At 43.9% G+C, this 5,494-nt stretch overlaps 1 non-coding gene across 1 annotated transcript; it reads right to left on the reverse strand.

Moving 5' to 3' along the window:
* Window positions 1-4,055: 4,055 nt before the first annotated feature.
* Window positions 4,056-4,128, reverse strand: TRNAT-UGU (transfer RNA threonine (anticodon UGU)). Its single transcript has one exon. It is a non-coding gene; the product is annotated as a tRNA-Thr (tRNA).
* Window positions 4,129-5,494: the final 1,366 nt, after the last annotated feature.

Consider the following 5,494-nt stretch of genomic DNA (forward strand, 5'->3'; position numbering starts at 1 on the left):
TAAAAGTAAACGTAAGTCCCTCCGGGAACTCCCAGACAAACCAAATATTCTTTTGCGTTAGAGCAGTTGCTAAGTTCTTATAATTCTGTCTTTTTATCAGAAATCTCTTTGGAATTATTTTAAAGATGGCGATGGTTTTACCGTCGATTATCAGACTCTCCTGCTTCTTCCTCTGCAGTATTTTATCCTTCAGGAAGCTAGAATTCAAGTGTATCAAGCAGTCTCCTGGTCCTTTATATTTTTTGGACTTGTCTCCTCTTATCCTATAAACTTTGTCAATATCCAATGTCAGATCCTCTTCTCGAACCTCCATCCATATCGCCAGTTCCTTTATTATCTTTTCCTCTATTCTCTCATTGGCCCTCTCCGGCACGCCTCTTAGCCTCAAAATCAGCGATTTCTGCCTCATCTCTAATAACGCAATTTGATCCGCCAAGTCCTCTTGCATTTTCCTAATATCCTCTTTCTTCTTTTCTTCTTGTTCCTGTGTCCTTTTAATTTCCTTGCTTTCAGTTATCAGTCTGTTGATATTATCCTCATGCTTGTTGACTTTACCATTCAGATCTTTTATTGATTTATCCATTTCTTTGTTCCTGCCATAGAGATCTTTAATCTGGCCCGTCATTTCTAAGATGGCTTTGGAGTTGGTTTCCAGTTTTTCTTCCAGAGAGTCAAACCTTTCATTTACCGTTCTATTCATTTCAGTTATCAAGTCTCTGATGTCCACCAAAGCATCACCGTCGTTAGCTGATGACTGTCTTCTCGCTGTCGTTGTACCGGCTCCTCTTCTGGAGCCCATGACGCTCAATTAATTTATTCAGCGACAATCACCTAAAAAGAACAGCAGCCACAAAGAAGGGATTTGTCTTTACCTATTAAGCAGCGCTCTGTCTTTAATTTGAGAGTTCCCTTATCGGGGCAACTAGCACCTCATTAATACAGTGTCCATGGCAGAAGCACGATTAAGTGGCACTTAATAGAGACAGAGTAGAAATAGAAGTAAAAATCACACCAACCAGGCACTATCAAGATCCAAACACTGTTAAGGTTGACATAGATCAGTTGGCTGTTATTTATTTGCTTATCCACAAGGTGTCACCACTCCTCCACTTTCATACAGTCTGTCCTCAACCTCTCCACTTCCGTGAAGACGACGGAAACAGAGTTTCCAAATATCTGTTACAGTGTATCCTCCATTTTGGTGCTTATCACGTCCCTCTTCCCTTTCGTTTAAACAGCCAATCGTTCTTTCACAGCTCTTTCTAGGCTTTGGTAAAATGCTCTCTGTGTTCTTCTCTTCCCCCACACAAGCGTTCTTTTAAAGCAGTCTCTCTCTCGATATGTAAAGGCTGCTTTGATCGGCTTCACCCCCTGCGTTCTCCGCACTTTAATACGTCAATCCTCCCGCTTTTCACAGGGGGGGTGCTTCTTTATTTAAAAACCCTTCATCAAAGGGTCTCAGGCGCTAGCTTGGGCAAGTTCCCGGGCGTCGCGGCAAAACGTACCCTGAAACAGTTTTGCGTCGACTCCTCTCCGCAACCTCCACTCGCTGTGCCGGTGCAGAGTTCCGCCGTTCCCCGCCGCTTTTTTTTGTCTTCTTGGTGAAGAGCCCCGTGCTTTCACCTTCCTTGGGGTGGTTTTTTAGACGCCAACGCCACCCCGTTTTCGGTACTTTTGCCCTTTTGCGCTCCACTATCGCAGAGCTCCGATCTTTCACGGCTTGCCCTCCGCGCGCCTGACCGGAAGTCGGTTCGAGATGCCTATCACCAGCTTTGTCTTTTATGCCAACTATGGTCCTATCATTACCATAATAAAGGACAAAAGTGGTAAGGACCTAACAGAAGCAGAAGACATCAAGAAGAGGTGGCAAGAATACACAGAGGAATTATACCAGAAAGATATGGAGGTCTCGTACACCCCAGGTAGTGTGGTTGCTGACCTTGAGCCAGACATCTTGGAGAGTGAAGTAAAATGGGCCTTAGAAAGCACTGCTAATAGCAAGGCCAGTGGAAGTGATGATATTCCAGCTGAACTATTTAAAATTTTAAAAGATGATGCTGTTAAGGTGCTACACCCAATATGCCAGCAAGTTTGGAAAACTCAGCAATGGCCAGAGGATTGGAGAAGATCAGTCTACATCCCAATTCCAAAGAAGGGCAGTGCCAAAGAATGCTCCAACTACCGCACAATTGCGCTCATTTCACACGCTAGCAAGGTTATGCTTAAAATTCTACAAGGCAGGCTTAGGCAGTATGTGGATCGAGAACTCCCAGAAGTGCAAGCTGGATTTCGAAAGGGCAGAGGAACCAGAGACCAAATAGCAAACATGCGCTGGATTATGGAGAAAGCTAGAGAGCTCCAGAAAAACGTCTACTTCTGCTTCATTGACTATGCAAAAGCCTTTGACTGTGTCGACCACAGCAAACTATGGCAAGTTCTTAAAGAAATGGGAGTGCCTGATCACCTCATCTGTCTCCTGAGAAATCTCTATGTGGGACAAGAAGCTACAGTTAGAACTGGATATGGAACAACTGATTGGTTCAAAATTGGGAAAGGAGTACGACAAGGTTGTATATTGTCTCCCTGCTTATTTAACTTATATGCAGAATTCATCATGCGAAAGGCTGGACTAGATGAATCCCAAGCCGGAATTAAGATTGCCGGAAGAAATATCAACAACCTCAGATATGCAGATGACACAACCTTGATGGCAGAAAGCGAGGAGGAATTAAAGAACCTTTTAATGAGGGTGAAAGAGGAGAGCGCAAAATATGGTCTGAAGCTCAACATCAAAAAAAACCAAGATCATGGCCACTGGTCCCATCACCTCCTGGCAAATAGAAGGGGAAGAAATGGAGGCAGTGAGAGATTTTACTTTCTTGGGCTCCTTGATCACTGCAGATGGTGACAGCAGTCACGAAATTAAAAGACGCCTGCTTCTTGGGAGAAAAGCAATGACAAACCTAGACAGCATCTTAAAAAGCAGAGACATCACCTTGCCGACAAAGGTCCGTATAGTTAAAGCTATGGTTTTCCCAGTAGTGATGTATGGAAGTGAGAGCTGGACCATAAAGAAGGCTGATCGCCGAAGAATTGATGCTTTTGAATTATGGTGCTGGAGGAGACTCTTGAGAGTCCCATGGACTGCAAGAAGATCAAACCTATCCATTCTTAAGGAAATCAGCCCTGAGTGCTCCCTGGAAGGACAGATCGTGAAGCTGAGGCTCCAATACTTTGGCCACCTCATGAGAAGAGAAGAATCCTTGGAAAAGACCCTGATGTTGGGAAAGATTGAGGGCACTAGGAGAAGGGGACGACAGAGGACAAGATGGTTGGACAGTGTTCTCGAAGCTACGAACATGAGTTTGACCAAACTGCGGGAGGCAGTGCAAGACAGGAGTGCCTGGCGTGCTATGGTCCATGGGGTCACGAAGAGTCGGACACGACTAAACGACTAAACAACAACAACAACATGGTCCTATCGGGTTTGGTATCACTTGACCACTGTACTCCGTGCACTGGTAACATTGAGAATGGATTACTGTAACATTCTCTATGTGGGACTACATTTGGGCCTGGGCCAGAAGCTCCAGCTGGTGGGGAGAGATCTCTGCTAAAATATCTACAATGGCTGCCCATATGCCACCATGCCAGGATGAAGATTCTCAGGCTGATATAGAAAGCCCTGAATAACTTGGTTTCCATGATACCTTAAGAACTGCCTGAGCCCTTATATATTAGTTGTTAGTTGTCCCGCATGGCCTCCACTAGAAGTTGGGCATTTTATGCCAAAGGTTCCATGCTGTGGGATATTGTTCCAGCAGAGATTCAGCAGGTATGCTCACATTTGACTTTCAGTCAGGCCAGTCCACCCCACCCATGAGGCAAGGTTGAGGCAAATGCTTCAGGCAGCAAGACCTTCACTCATCGCTTTTTCCCTGAAGGGAAAATGCATTATGTTGTTTGTCTCATGTCTTAGAATCATAGAATTGTAGAGTTGGAAGGGACTGCCAGGGTCATCTAGTCCAGCTCTATGCAAGGCAGCAGGAATGTTCTGCCCAACATGAGGCTCAAACCCACAACCCTGAGATGACAAGTCTCATGCTCTACCAACTGAGCTACTTGGGCTGGCCTTGACTTTCAAGCATCTGTTTCATGTGGACTGATGTCTGCAGCTGTTTAAATTGCAGGCACTTTAATGATTACTGTATAGTTTGTGTTTTATGCTTTACTGTTGTGCACTGTCCCAATACTTTTATACAAAATAACTAACTAAATTCGTGTAGTTCCTCTTTCTTCAAGAGGAGGAGGAGGAGGAGGAGGAGGAGGAGAAGGAGGAGGAGGAGGAGGAGAAGAAGAAGAAGAAGAAGAAGAAGAAGAAGAAGAAGAAGAAGAAGAAGAAGAAGAAGAAGAAGAAGAGAAGAGCAGCCCTGTGCTTCTACATGCAGGCGAGATTTGAAACGTCTCAAGGTAAACAGATTCGAGTGGAGTGGAGTAGAGGGCTGACTATACAGTCCAAACAAGTACAGTGGTACCTTGGTTCTCAAACGCCTTGGTACTCAAACAACTTGGAACCCAAACATTGCAAACCCAGAAGTAAGTGTCCCGGTTTGCAAACTTTTTTCGGAAGCCAAACGTGCTCCGTTTTGAGTGCTACACTTTCGATTTGAGTGTTACGCTGAAGTCTGTCTGTTTTTGCTATTTTTTATTTTTGTTTTTGCAGCTTTTTGTTTTGCTTTTGTGACTGTGCGGAACCCAGTTCAGCTACTGATTGATTGATTGATTGATTGTGTGTGTGACTGCAGTGCATTGTTTATTGCTTTCATTTTATGGATCAATGGTATCGTTAGATAGTAAAATTCATGTTAAATTGCTGCTTTAGGGGTTGTTTTTAAAATTCTGGAACGGATGAATCCATTTTGCATTACTTTCTATGGGAAAGTGTGCTTGGTTTTGGAACAGACTTGCAGAATGGATTAAGTTTGAGAACCAAGGTACCACTGTACAATGAAGAGGCCATTTCTGTCCCGTGTTTTGAGTCACGTAGCCCATAGGAGTAGCTTGCAATTGTGGAAGAAAGCCAGACCTTTGCCTGAAACATAAATACATCGGTGGCAATTAAAGTATTATTTATGAACCCCAAAGCCACTTCCCCAAGTGCATCTGAGATGTTGTGCTTGCTCACTGCTCTCCTACCAGCAATTAAAATTGAGGCTAGCAAACCATGCTTATCCGCTTCATGTAATCTGTGGTTGGTGAGGAACAGTTTATTTCAGTTTATGGAGAACCTCTGGCACCAAATGATTTCCGTTTGTGGCTACTTGCAACCACCCCTCAGTCTCACCCTCCTGTGAATTTTTTGGAAAACAGATTCCTTGGGACGATGCAATGACAAAGAAACTTCTAAATAGCATGGGTGAATTGGTGTGTGTTATCCTGATGGATAGCCATAATGATTTTTTTAATGACTTCCAATAATAACAAAAAAAGAGAA

Source organism: Zootoca vivipara, chromosome 5 (assembly GCF_963506605.1).
Source record: "Zootoca vivipara chromosome 5, rZooViv1.1, whole genome shotgun sequence".
Lineage (NCBI taxonomy): Eukaryota > Metazoa > Chordata > Lepidosauria > Squamata > Lacertidae > Zootoca > Zootoca vivipara.